The sequence below is a fragment of the Delphinapterus leucas genome, chromosome 3, assembly GCF_059928025.1.
Source record: "Delphinapterus leucas isolate spDelLeu-1000000601 "Yukka" chromosome 3, BTC_Dleu_Yukka2, whole genome shotgun sequence".
In the NCBI taxonomy this organism is placed as follows: Eukaryota; Metazoa; Chordata; class Mammalia; order Artiodactyla; family Monodontidae; genus Delphinapterus; species Delphinapterus leucas.
In genome coordinates, this window is record NC_143131.1 from 4158902 (window position 1) to 4173415 (window position 14514).

The window sequence follows — 14514 nt, forward strand, 5'->3', positions numbered from 1 at the left end:
GAGAGTTAACCAGACTCCCCGATTGTCATGGTCAAGGTCATTGGGCAGCAGGAGTAAATTAAAACCCAAAAATCAAAGTCTTGCTTTCTCTTAGGGTCTATAGGACAGCAAATCATGTAAGGAGACACAGAAGTGTCCTGACAGTAGAGCCAAAAATGAAACAACCCCTGTTCTGCAGTTGTTCACTTTGTCCTGGGGTAAAAAGAGTCATAAACCAAAAATCCAGACTTTCAGGCTTGTCTGTGCCTGTTGCTGTTCTTAATTGCCTCATGTTAAAAAAAAAAAAAAAAATGAGGGGGGAAAATGAGGCTAATTACAGCAACATGGCACATTTCACTGGGGTGCCATAAAAGTAACATGAGAGAATGGACAAGAAAGCACTTAAAAGTTTAAAAGTGATGCACAATGGGTTATTAGTTTTATCCCTGAATGATGTATCTCATCAAGGAGGATGGTTCTTCTGTGTCTTTCTATGTCCTAAATTATACCAACAGTACAAGAAAATATAAGTTTGTTGGGGGAATTAAGCTGACATTATTCTCTTAGATAATTGTTAGCTGTCATCATGCTTTAGCCCATAAAATAGGCTTTAGATTTTTCTGTGTGAGTGGGTGGAGGTTAATGGTAAGGAAATAGACACAACAAACATGGTCAAAGTATATATACTCTGTGGGGTGTTTCTGCTTGTAATGCCCTTTGATTCTGCCACATGGTGAAGAAAGCACACGTGATTTTGATGCCAGCAAAGACCCTGATTTCCCTACGCTCAGCCCTGCCCCTCCCCCAGAGTGTTCTTGTTAGGGCTTAAATTGATGAGGGTCCTCACACTGGGGCCTAAGCTCCTTCCTCCCCACGTCCACCAGGCACTACTAGGTGAGGAGCCAGGCTGGGAGCTCGAGCTCACCTCACACCTCCTCCCCCCCACCCGCCGGCCTCAGTCAGAGCTGCTGCTTTTATTTTTACATATTGGGCATCTGATTAAGACATGTTTTCATTTAAATAAAGGGTTACACTGCTTTAGGGAGAAAAACGGAGGAGGAAGAGATTTAGATGATGATTCGTCTCCACTGGTGTCAGTTGTTTGCTTCTACGCTCACTAGGAAAGTCATCTCCTGAGCACCTGACCATGACTGAAAGGGGCGGGTGAAACTGACATAAACCCAACAGCAACGGAAAGTCTCTTTACGAGCAGCCAGGCCTCCCTTTTCATCCCGGGCACAAACCCAAAATACGTATAATAAGCTACCCATTCCCAGGGTGACTCCTCTGTTCTTAGACTTACTACAAAGTACAGTTTGCTGGTACAGGTTTTTCTGCACTCGGGAAGGGTGAAATCCCATTCTTCCAAGGGGAGTGCCCTGTCCATTTCTGGAAAAATTGATCATTGGTTAGCAAATCATTTCAAATAGGCAGAGCATCCTGTTTCTGAATCTTTCTGAATGACAGAACAATAACTGCAACCTTCTGGGTATATACAGTACATAGTTGTTGTTATTAAGATGATGTATCTTTAGGGTGACCCACAGTTTCAGTTTCCCCAGAATGAGGGGAATTCGGGGATGTGGTACCACCATTGATAAAACTGGGCAGTCCCAGGTAAACTGGGGCTGTTAACAGGTCACCCTTTGTGTCTTGTGGCTGAACATTATCTTTTTTTTTTTTGAAGTATAGTTGAGTTACAATGTTTCAGGTATATAGCCAAGTGATTCAGTTGTACATATATATATATATACACACATATATATATACAAATATATATACAAAAATATATATACACATATATATATTCTTTTTCAGATTCTTTTCCATTATAGATTATTACAAGATATTAAATATAGTTCCCTGCACTATACAGCAGGTCCTTGTCTATCTATTGCATGCCACCTTAAATGTCTCATCAACTCATTGATTCATTCATTCCCGAAGAATTCAGTGAATGACCCCTGGGCACCTAACCAGCCCCAGGGTTCACAAGGTGAGATTGATTTCACATGCAGCATTTGCTGCCTAGAATAACTACAAAGCCAGGGAGAGATTAAAACCTCTGAGAACTCATGTATCCACAAGTCTGGGAGTTAGGGAAAATAATTGCCACCAGGGAGAAACAGAGGAAACCCCATGGCCACTGGACTCATAGTGGCCAATGCTGGACCATGTACAGCCAGGAATGGAGGTGGTCCCAATGAAGAAAGAGTGTGGACAAAGGTACAGACCAATCCGTCATCAGTTTTATTCCAAAACACCACTTTCCAACCCCTTCGCGCACTCTCCTATGGGACCCCCTTTTGTTGGACGCTCATAGACCCACGCACACTCTTCCAAGGGACTGTGGTGCTGTCAGATGCATATGCAGGTGTGCACATGTGCTAGCAATGCCCCAGCAACATTGTACAACATCAATTGCATCCCTGCTGTGAACTAGGCTTTGGGGATTCAGAGAAGAGCAAGACCAAGTTTCTCCCTCAAGGAACCAGACATATGGAGGAGCCGACTGTAAACCAACAAGGAGGTGAATGAAGGAATGAGGTGGACTGGTCTCATTTGCAAAAAAGGAAAACACACCAAGTACTAGCAGGGAGAGTGCTGAGGTGGGCGGGGCTATTTGGGTTGGAGGAACTGGGGACAGCTTCTCCGGGGAGAGCGCATCTGAAGAGAGTCTGAAATGCAGAGAGGGAGCGAGGAAGCCCAGAACCAAGGTAAAGGGCTCTCCATGCAGAGGGACCGCTGTGCTAGGACCCTGCGTGAGAGTGAGCAGGGTGTGCTGGAGGTGAGGGTGCCTGGGAGCACATGAAAGTGGACTTAACCCAAGAGGAGGTTGAGGGGTCGTGGGAAGGGGCTGCCACAGGGCAGAGGGGCTAGTCTTTGGAGGGTTTTAGGAGAGGAGTGACATGATTCTACTGCATGTTCAGATGACTACTCCGATGCCGAGTGGAGAATGGACAGGATGGGGGCATCGTCCCAGGAGTTCAGGTGAGAAGGCACTGTGATCCAGACAAGAGTGTCCAAAGGAGAGTGTGGGCAGTGGAAGGAGTCAGAATAATCTTTGGAAGGATTTGTGTTGAGATAGCGTGTGGAAAAACAGAGGGCATCTCCAAGGCTTTTGTGATAAACAATTGGTGGGAGACAGTGAAATGGGGGATTCCAGGGCAGGGACAGGTCTGGGATAAGGATGGAGGTCGAGGGCTCCACTCAAGTCATCCAACTGATGCCCAGATGGAGACGCCCAGGGTCAAGTTGGCTTTGACTCTGGAGCTCATTGCAGAGATGGAGATGAAACCGGGGAGTGGGTCAGCTCCCGAGGGCAGAAATCTTGCGCAGTGAAGAGCCTGCCACCAAGCTTTGGCCCTTCCAGACTTTAGACGTCAGGAAGAGAGAAGGTGGTGAGGAAACAGAAGCAAGAATGAGCAGCTGGTGCCACCACATGAAACCAGGAGTGTGGTGTCCTGAGAAGCAAAGAAGAAGGTAAAACTGCCTGGCTTTCAACCCAGACCCTCCAGCCATCAGTATGGGGTCTCAAGTGAGATTTTTCTAATTCAGCCTACATAACTACACAAACTTCAAAATGTTATGAGCAACAAGCAGACACTGAACGTGAAGCACTGGAAAGGTACAGCGTGGACACCATGGCGGGATGTCTCTACACGGTGCAGGCAATTACGACAGTGTCCTGGTCCACCTTTCTTTACGTCACCCGTATCTTCAGTTGATTGGGTGAGCTAAAGTATTATTCATCCTTGTGTCCCAGGTGCCTGTTTCCCCACCCAGGTGGCCCACTTCTCCCATGTAGATTCAGCCTCAGGTTAGGCATTAAAATAATCTGCTGCAGGAAGCACACTGCTGTCTTCCATCAAAAATTCTTGGTGCTCTTGGAAATGACTGATCTTGCTTATCCCACTCTGTTGTATGTTTGGAGCCACCATATCTACGCTTTACTGAAACCTTAGGAAAGCATGTATTAGATGGGTTTCAAGGAGCTGTATTATTTTTCCTTTTGTGCTGCAATGAATTACCACCAACTTAGTGCCTTAAATGAACAGCACAAGTGTATGATCTTGCAGTTCTGCAGCTTAGAAATCCAGCATAGGTCTCAATGGGTGTAAATCAAGTTGCCAGCAGGGCTGTACTCTTTTCTGGAAGATCTGGGGAAATCTATTTTCATGCCGTTTGCTAGGCCACCCACATTTCTTGGCTCAGGGCCTCTTCCTCTGTAGTCAAAGCCAGCGATGGCCAGCCGAGTCCTTGTACAACATCACTCTAACATGCTTGTCATCACATCTCTTCCTCGGACTCTTTTCTGCCTTCTCTTCCGCTTTGAAGGACTCTTGTGATGATATCGGACTCACCTGGGTAATCCAAGATAATCCCCCCCCACATCAAGGTCATCTGATTAACAACCTTAATTCCATCTGCAATATTTACTCTCCTTTGTCATGTACCAAGTATATTTACAGGTGGCAGGATTGGGAGGTAGACATTTTCTGGTGGGCCTTATTCTTCCTACCAAAATCTTGGACTTGTGTGCAAAACTTACCGGGTATGTGAGTTTGAAGTTATTTTTTCCTGGGACAGACTCCATGGTTTCATCAAATTTCAAAGGAGTTAGTGGCCCAAGGCAAAGGTTAGAACCACTGTTTGAACAAACACACAAAAGACACTTGTCCACACACCAGCAGGGTGGGAGTCCCCACCACTTATTTTATTAATCCTCAAACGCTTATCATCAATCAAACATTGATTGACAAAGCAAACCAGAGTCCGAGCTTTCCTTTCCGTTCTGCAGCAAAGGCAAGGTTCCATCTTTTCCCAGATCAAGTATCATTGCCATATTACCACCTACCTTATATTTTCTTTAGAACTTCCTGTAATGACAAAGATTAAAACAAACAAATCACACTGTATGTATTGGGTTTTATGTGGCTTTGAAACCAGAAACTGGTCAACTGACAAGCCATCCTCTCTGTTTTCACATAGTCATTTTATGTGCATGTCCATGGCTCTCCACAAACCCTAGACTTATTTATTAAATGTATAATGCTTATCTTGAGACTCCAAAGGGAGGAACTGAGAATAGAACGTGTTAATTTGGGCAATTCTATGGGTAAATCCTGTACTGGTCAGAGACAATGGAACCCTATTGTACACCCAGTGGCCTTTCTCACCTCCGATCTGCCATCAGCATCTTATCTCCTCAAAGATAAAACAAATCAGATCAAAGTTGAATGCATTAAGGATTTGTTGACTAAAAGTCTATTGTATTATCTAAATCAAGTGACACACAATAGGTCTATTTAATGGGGAAGAAAATAGAAATGAAGGCAAGTGGCATCTAATTGGGGAAACGTAAACTTGATCCCCAATATCATCCAGTTCCCAAATCCTCACTCACAGGCTCATAAACTAGCAGAACCGAGAGCAAGTTTACAGATGAGTAAAATTTATACTCTCACAGTTTACCACTGTGTAAATTGAGCCATGCAGAAGCTCCACAATTCTTTCAAATTCACAGGAAAATTACTATGTTTAAGTTCTTTCTGACAGACAGCCCTGTCACTTAGCTGCTTCTACTGTCCCACTGCGAGGATGTCATCAGTAACTTCCTTGCGGCATCCTGACTCATCTGGGTTTGTTTGTAGCCATACAACCCACATTCAGTGTAACGGGGTTAAGTCAGAAAAACGTCCCTATTGAAGAGCTATTTCTGGTGGAGTCCTGGATCTTTGAGTCTTATTCATGACATAGATGCATACCATTGTTGTTGATTTATACAGATAATTCACTCTGAGGGAAGGAAAAAGAATCAGCCCCCCTCCGTGCTGCCAAATACAAATATACAGACTGTGATGGAAACCACCGGACTTACACTTGGGAAGACGAAGCAGTCATTGGTCATGATATTCGAAGGTGACAAGCAAACAAACTATCGTTGGGCTTGTGAAGTTTTCGGATGAAAGTTTATGTGCTTAAGATAATCCATCTCTGCTCGTGCAGCCCTGGGTGATTTTGCCCCCGTCACCAAAGGAGACCCCTGGGACTGACGGTTGGCCGTACCCATAATGAGGCACTTCATCCCAGAGCAGCTGCCACCTCACCTGTTTGCCAGCTCATCCTCAGGCCTGAGAAATTCTCCAATTTAGCGAGCAAACTTAAGTCATTATTAGAAATGACAGGGAAACCTGATGAAATTGTACTTTCAATTGGAAAACAAAATTGCAGTCAGACCAACATGATTTCCTCATGGTCTGACCATGCTAATGCCAGCCGAGACATGGGCAAATGTATTTAAAAGTCATAATGGAGCATTACCATGCGATCTCCTTTCACTGGCCCTTATTAATATAAAACTTCAATTTGCATGTAAATGTGGTCAACTTTCATATCATCAAAATACATGAGGCCTGGGAAAGTAATGAATTGAAGTTGGATGCAGCAATTACTGACGTTTATAAAGAATTTTAAAGAGGTCAGTCTAGCCTTGGCTGAGAAAATGAGGAAATCAACAGGGAATATTGTCAATATAGCAACCAGGGGACTTGGGGTCAGTCCCAGGTGCTGGGAGTGAGATGATGATTAACGGAGTGGGATGGAGGCGTCTCTCACCCAGAAGGGCTCGGCTAGACCCCCGGCCAGCACGATGCGGCATGAAAGGTTCTTGCTGGTCCTCTCTCCAGCCGCCTTGCGGTGCGATCCAGAGGGAATAAAGTAGCAAGTGTTTATGCGGGAGAGCAAGGCTGAAAGTTTAATTGGACTCGCTCTGCTTTCAGCCCCCTTCAGTAGCTGATGTGCAGTTTAACCTTTCTCCCCACCTCAGACACTCCAGAGCCTCCGGGATTTTAATAAGGCCCCCGCATGACGGCTGCACTAAACATTGACTTTGTTGCTAAATTGAGTTAAACTGCCTTAGTGTGTTGTAGTGGCAATTTATAAGCTACTTGATTTTTTTTTTAAGAGGAAATATTTATCCAGGTCGCATATTTCATAAATCCTAAACCACGTGGAGTGATTTGGGGAGATTTTCTTTGCCTATTGCTACCAGCAAGTTAACAGGCAACATCCTTTTAAACATGCCCAGAAAAATCAATGCAAAGATAGACATACTGCTTTAATTTTTGAGTATTTTATTGCATGTAAAGCAGGGTCAGGGTATCTCCTCTGAATGTGCCAGCCATGTGTGTACAATGTGACATGACCAGTCAGGGCCTCTCACGGTTTCCAAGAAGGACAGAAATCACATGGCCTCTTGCAGAAAAGAGGCAGAAGTGGAGACCCAGCCGGGCATGCAGTCTCAGTGGGCCACATGCAAGGCTGCAGTGTTTGCAATTTTCCACGTGTTATTTACACTTTGCATCTCTTCCCTTTTTCAAGATTTTAGAGGCTTCTATAAACCTATTATAAATGCAGCCACCTCAGAATTACAGAGACATTTACGAAATCAATATGTGTAATAGCTACTTTTACCAATTGCTTAGTTTAAGGGAAATCCCATGTCTGGCCCATCCTGGGCCTGGTTTGGTGGCTTTTTTGCTATTGGGCAGATGTAATCTCTCTTGCGCCAAATTCCTCCCTTGACATTTTGTTGTCTCCATGGCCATTTTTTCTTTATCGGCTTTTTATTATTTATTCCTTCCTGAGAGTGTGCATAAATATGGATGCTCAGCCGCCTTTAGAGCTACAATACAAATATATAATTGCACTGACATATGCATCTGCCATCCTGAAAACCTACAGTCCAGATACCATGGCCATCAGCGTCGGGAGCTGGCAAATGTAAGTCTTTGAATAGAGGGTCTGCATTTGCAATGACGTAATCATCATCATTTACCCCCCTTTAACTACCGGTAGTATTTTAAATACTTACAAGAAAGCGCTTTCCTTCTAGTTAATAAGCAAAGTTCCTCTTTCCCAAGAGGTGTTGTAAACAGATGAAGTCAGGGACATTTATTGAGCAGGGAAAAGAGTAGCCAGGTACTGGGAGCATCCTTCAAGACTGGACTTTGGATGCACATGTCCCATAAGAGTTAGCAATTTCCTAAGGCTTTAAAATTAAATATATATTCTTCCCACACATGTTATCTCCTTTATGAACTATATCTTACTGCATTTTATATTATTTATTTTTTATTGAGATGTAATTGACACGTAACAGTGTGTAAGTTTAAGATGTACAATGCATTGATCTCATACATTTATACATTGCAATACAGTTACCACTGCAGTGCTAGATAACCTCTCTACCATGTCACCTAATTATCATTTCTTTTTCTGTGGTGAGAACAATTAAGATCTAGTCTCTTCACAACCTTGAAGTTTCTTAAGGCAGTATCATTGACTATAATCATTATGCTGTGCATTGGCTTTCCAGAACTAGTTGCAAGTTTGTATCCTTAAATATTATCTTCTCACTTCCAGCCCTCAGCCCCTGGTAACCACCATTTTGCTCTCTGTATTTATGAGTTTGGCTCTTTTAGATTCCGCCTATTAGTGAAATCATACAATATTTGTCTTTCTCTGTCTGACTTATCTCACTTAGCATAATACCCTCAAGGTCCATCTATACTTTTGCAGATGGCGAAACTTCATTCTCTTTTATGGCTGAGTAGTAGTCCATTGTGTGTGTGTGTGTGTGTGTGTGTGTGTGTGTGTGTGTTAGTTCCATTTTTACTCTTTTAAGGAATCTCAGTAGTGTTTTCCATAGTGGCTGCACCAATTTACTTTCCCACTAATGGTGGGTTATTTACATTTATTTGTATATTGAGTTGTATGAGCTGTTTATAAACTCTGGATATTAACCCCTTGTCAGTCATATCATTTGCAAATATTTTGTCCCATTCAGTATATGCTGTCTTTTCATTTTGTCAGTGGTTTCTTTTGCTGTGCAAAAAGATTTAAGTTTAATTGTGTCCTATTTGTTTATTTTTGCTTTTGTTTCCTTTGCCTTAGGCAACAGATCCAAAAAAATACTGCTACAAATTATGTCAAAGTGTTCTGTCTATGTTTTCTTCTAAGAGTTTTATGGTCTCCAGCCTTATATTTACATCTTTAGTCTATTTTGAGTTTATTTTTGTATATGATGTGAGAAAATGTTCTAATTTTGTTATTTTACATGTAGCTGTCCAGTTTTACCAGCACCACTCATTTACCAGCACACTCATTTTCCTCATCGCATATCCTTGACTCTTTTGTCATAGATTTATTGACCTTAAGTTTGTAGGTTTATTTCTGGGCTCTCTATTATGTTTCATTGCTCTATTTGTCTATTTTTGTGCCAGTACTGTACTGTTTTGATTACTGTAGCTTTGTAGTATAGTCTGAAGTCAGGGAGTGCAATTCCTCCAACTCTGTTCTTCCTCAAGATTGTTTTGGCTTTTCAGGGTCTTTTGTATTTCCATATAAATTTTAAAATCCTTTGATCTAGTTCTGTGAAAAATGTCATTGGTATTTTGATAGAAATTACAGTGAATCTGTAGACTGCATTGACCATCTGTAGTATGGTCATTTTAGCAATAGTAATTCTTCCAATCAATGAACATGGTATGTCTTTCCATCTGTTTGTGTTGACTTCAGTTTCTCTCATCAGTGTCTTATAGATCTCTGAGTACAGGTCTTTCACCTCCTAGTATTTTATTCTTTTTGATGCAATTGTAAATGGAATTGTCTCTCTTTAATGTCTCTTTCTTTTGCTTTCTGATAATTTGTTGTTAGTGTATAGAAATGCAACAGATTTCCATTTATTAATTTTGTATCCTGCTACTTTACTGAATTTATTGATGAGCTCTAGTAGTTTGTTGGTAGCATTTTTTAGGATTTTCTATGTATAGAACCATGTCATCTGCAAACAGTAATAGTTTTACTTCTTCCCTTCTAATTTGGATTCTGCTTATTTCTTTTTCTTCTCTGATTGCTGTGGCTAGGACTTCCAATAATATGTTGAATAAAAGTGGCAAAAGCAGTCATCCTTGATGACTTGATGATCATATAGTTTTTATTGTTCAGTTTGTTAATGTGGTGTATTACAGTGATTGATTTGCATGTACAGGAAGTCTCCTACATACTAACCTTCAAGTTGCAAACTTTCAAACATGTGAACATGTGTTCCATCAATGTCAGGCATGAGTGAAATTGCAACTTGCTCTCTATCTCCTATTGCTGATGATCTGTTAGCTCTCTTGGACTTACAAACAAATTGGACTTACAAATGCACTCTTGGAATGGAAATTACAAATACACTCTTCGAATGGAACTCATTCATATGTAGGGGACTTACTGTATTGAACCATCCTTGCATCTCTGGGATGACTCCCACTTGATCATGGTGTGATCCCTTTCATGTATCATTGGATTCAGCTTGTTAATATTTTGTTGAGGATTTCTGCATTTATGTTTATCAATGATATTGGCCTGTGATTCTCTCTTTTTGTAATATCTTTGTCTGATTTTGGTATCAAGGTGATCTTGACCTCATAGAATGAATTTGGAAGAGTTCCTTCCTCTGAAATTTTTTGGAATAGTTTGAGAAGAATAGGTGTTAATTTTTCTCTAAATGTTTGGTAGAACTCACCTGTGAAGCCATCAGGTCCTGGGGTTTTGTTTGTGGAGAGTTTTGAAATTACTGATTCAGTTTCAGTACTGGTAATGGACCCATTCACAATTTCTATTTCTTCCTGGTTCCTTCTTGGGAGAATGTACATTTCTAGGAATTTGTCCATTTCTTCTAGGTTGTCCATTTCATTGACATATATTTGTTTGTAGTAATCTTTTATGATCCTTCATATCTGTGATATTGGTTGTAACTTAGCCTTTTTCATTTCTGATTTTGTTGATTTGAACACTCTCTACTTATTGATGAGTCTGGCCAAAGGTTTATAAATTTTGTTTATTTTTTTAAAGAACCAGCTCTTAATTTCATTGATCTTTTCAATTTTTTTAAAGTATCTATTTCACTTATTTCTGCTTTATGATTTCTTTCCTTCTACTACCTTTGGCTTCGTTTGTTCTTATTGTTCTAGCTCCATTAGGTGTAAGGTTAATTTGTTTATTTGAGATTTTTCTTGTTTCTTGAGGTAAACCACTCTCATCTCATCACTAGTGCCATATGCTCCAGGGGTTCCCCCTATGTGGGCTGCACGTGTACTTCTGTTGTGGTAGGTTGACCACTGTGGGTGGTCTGATAGGCTTGTCAAGCCCCAGGTCAGGTTGGTTGCCAGGCCCTGCCTTGTGTGGAGGCTTCTGGCCACTGGTTGGAGGGGCCAGGTCACAGATGGCTGGCTGTAGAAACCCAGGGGACCTGGGGCTAGTGCTGGATCACTGGTGGGTGGAGTTGGGGTTCAAAAAATCCTTGAACTGGTGCCCAACCACCAGTGGGTGAAGCCAGGTCCTGGGTCTAGTGCTGGTCCACTAATGGGCATAGCTGGGTCCAGGGGTCTGGCTACAGGCAACAAGGGTCCCAGAACTAGAACTGAATCACCGATGGGTAAATCCAGTTCCTGACACAGCTGGCTGCACTGTCCAGGGTGTCCTGAAGCTGATGGTGGCCTGCTGGTAGGTGGAATGGGTACTGCCACAGCAGGTTGTAAGGCTATGGTTTTCTTGGGGCTGGTGTCCACCTTCTGGAGGGTGAGCCTGGTCCAGAGGCTGAAGTAGGATGGCTGGTGGTTGGGGCAGCAGCCCAGGGCATTCTGGGGCTGGTACCTATCCACTGGTGGGTGGAGCTGGGTCCTGGGTTCTCTGGCTGCAGAGCTTTGGGGATCCCAGGTCTAGTGTCTGTGCACTAGGCCCTCTGGTGAGCAGGGCAGTGCCCAGGGGTGGCTGTGAACTCCGGCGGTCTTAAGGAAGGCTTTCTGCTGGTGGGTGGGGCTGTGTCTCTGCCCAGTTGATTGCTTGGCCAGTACTGGTTCCTACAGTCTGGTGGACATGGGCAGGTCTGAGTCCTGAAGCTAATAAGCTAGAAAGGGGGAAGATTCCTAAATGGCTCTTGTCAGCACCAGCATCCAGGTAGTAGAAGGAGTTCCCCAATGGCTGCTGCCAGTGTCTGTGTCCCCAGGGTGACCTGCAGTGCCTCCTGTCTCTCCAGGAGGCTCTATAAGAGCAGCAGGGGGTCTGACGCAAGCTTCTATCAAATTACTGCTTCTGCCCTGGGTTTCAGAGTGGGTGAGATTATGTGTGCACCCGTTAGGAGAGGAGTCTGTTTCCCACAGCCCTCTGGGTCTCCCAAAAGTAGCCCCACTGGCCCTCAAGGCCAGCGTTCTGGGGGTTTGCCCTCCGGGCACAGGAACCCAGGGCTGGGAGGCCTGAGGTGGGGCTCAGACCCCTCACTCCCTGGGGAGAACCTCTGCAATATAATTATTCTCCTGTTTGTGGGTCTTGACTACACCACGACTCTGTCCCTTATCGTTCTTTCTTTATATCTTTAGTTGTAGAAGATCTTTTCTGGTAGGTTCTGGTCTTTTCCATTGATAGATGTTCTGTGAATAGTTGTGATTTTGATGTGAGAGGAGGTGAGCTCAGGGTCTTTCTACTCCACCACCCTGTCTTGCCTTCCTGATAACAGTCAACCTAACAATAAAGGCCGCTTAAATGCCTCACTGTTCCTTCAAATCTCACTGCCTCACCCAACCCAGCCCCCACCTGAGAGCTTCTGGACAGTCAGGAATCCTGCCCTCCCTTGAATAAAATTAATTTGATTTTAAAGTGTAGAAAATGTAGGGGCTTCCCTGGTGGCACAGTGGTTGAGAGTCCGCCTGCCGATTCAGGGGACACGGGTTTGTGCCCCAGTCCGGGAAAATCCCACATGCCACGGAGCGACTAGGCCCGTGAGCCATGGACGCTGAGCCTGCGCATCCGGAGCCTGTGCTCCGCAACGGGAGAGGCCACAACAGTGAGAGGCCTGTGTACCGCAATAAATAAATAAATAAATGTAGAAAATGTAATTAAAAATAAATCAACTATTTTAAAATGTAGAAAGTGTCTGCCTTCCTTAGGCTGTGTGATGTTTACTGTTTTTCTTGTCTGGTTGACTTTCCTTTTCCACATTGATTGATATAGTATATAAATTCAGGACTCGTAAAATCATTTTTTCTACATAGAAGAATTCATGGCTGATGCTTAAAGATCAATTAGAAAAGGAAAATCTAATCATTGGGAGAATCAGATCGATCTGGAAAATCATTGGATTTCTGTAATTCTATTTTTTTCTCTTCTCTAAAAAAAAAAATCTAATTCTTACTACTATTAACTGAAATCAATCAATCAATCAGTTGTACTGTTATAAGAAAGTAAACAAATGTATTCCACTTAAAATCATCCCTTATGTTTTTAAATCATGCACAGTTACAAACTTTAAAACCTTGCCCATACTTGTAGCATAGTATTTCACCTTTTATTTCTTAATGGTTTCTCCACTGCTCCAGTGCATCTAGAAATCACTGTGCTTTCCATGTACCAAGAAGAAGGTAGCATACTGCCACGTTATAGCTATATCACAGCGGAAGATAAAGGAGTCACAGCTGGGCATTTTCTGATGTTTCTGTTAGGTACACAGCATAAAATATTCCCTGAAGATGGTTTTAAAATGTTTTTCTACTAAATATATATTAATTAGGTCCACAAGTCCAGCCCCATATTCAGACCCCTTGCAGCCTGGTACTCTGTGATCTCAAGGAACTAATCAAGGCAGTGCCCATTCATTGAAAAAAGAAGTATAAATTCAATTCTTATTTTTAAATGAATGGATAAATAACCAAAGTTTATCCAAAGCCAAATTGAACTTTGGCAAGGTAATCTGCCCATTTGATTCTAAAGCTTAGTATTAGAAATAAGAAATTTCTCACATTGTTTTTCTCAGGACTTCATAATTCAAGTTTATATAAATATACAGTTGAAGAATTTTATGTTCCTCTAATATTGTCACTAGAAAAAGTTGTTGAATTTCATGCTGGGATTTAACATGGGATATTCTTAAGTGACTGAAGTTCTATTGTCATTATCATCTTATATTTCTGATTACTGGGTTCTTCTCCTTTTACCTCATTTATTCACAGATTTACCTTAGTTCTTGTTCTGTGAGGGGACAAGTGCCAGAAGACCCTCTGAGTTCTAGCTTCAAAGGAGAGACCACACACTCAGGAGCTGGAGCAGAAAGCTGACTTTATTACATAAGTTGGGGGGGGGGTGACGTGCCTCTCAGACACAGGACACCTGAGCAAAGTCGACTGATATCTTCATGGTATAGGGCTTGGGGGTTGGAGCATTAACAGAGGCTGAAGGGAGGGGGTCCCCCAATGATTTAACTGGTGCTCAGAGGTGAGTTTATTGGAGCAAGGCTCTTCCCAGTTGGCTGACTTCCAGAAGTACGAAGGTGCTACTGGTGGTTTGGCTTTTGGAAGTGTATGTACTGGTGCCAATTCATCAACAGTTGATCACAAGGTTTAAGCAGAATCTGGGGGACCATAGTAGGGCTGTGTATCTGGGACTGTGGCACCTCTGTTTACCATACTACAAAAGCACATCTCTTCCCTGGAG